Source organism: Echinops telfairi, unplaced genomic scaffold (genome assembly GCF_000313985.2).
Source record: "Echinops telfairi isolate 266 unplaced genomic scaffold, ASM31398v2 ScPeMD7_7469;HRSCAF=8507_0, whole genome shotgun sequence".
NCBI classification, from domain to species: domain Eukaryota; kingdom Metazoa; phylum Chordata; class Mammalia; order Afrosoricida; family Tenrecidae; genus Echinops; species Echinops telfairi.
Window position 1 is genome coordinate 93,917,863 of NW_022111372.1, and position 416 is coordinate 93,918,278.

The following is a 416-nucleotide window of genomic DNA, read 5'->3' on the forward strand; positions in this document are numbered from 1 at the left end:
GTTACCAGTCAGTCACTGTGCTGGGTTACCAGTCAGTCACTGTGCTGGGTTACGGTGGTACTGCAGTGAAAGGGCTGAGGTAGGGTTGGTGGAGTGAAATGAGTAATAGACCTTAAACATGTAACAAAACTCATGATATGTTTTGCTAGGAGAACCAGAGCGGAGGAGAACCATGGGGACAAAAGGAAGATCTGGGAGAATTTCCAGAAGGATCCAAGTAAACTGAGACCCAAAAGAAAGGCAGCCTAGGGGAAGGGGAGAGAGAAGGGGTAGAAGGGGGAACTGATTGCAATGATTGACCTACAATCCCCCCTCCCGGGATGAACAACAGAAATGTGGGTGAAGGGAAACAGCAGATGGTGTAAGGTATGAAAATAATCATTATAAATAATCAAGGGGTCATGAGGGTGGGAGGG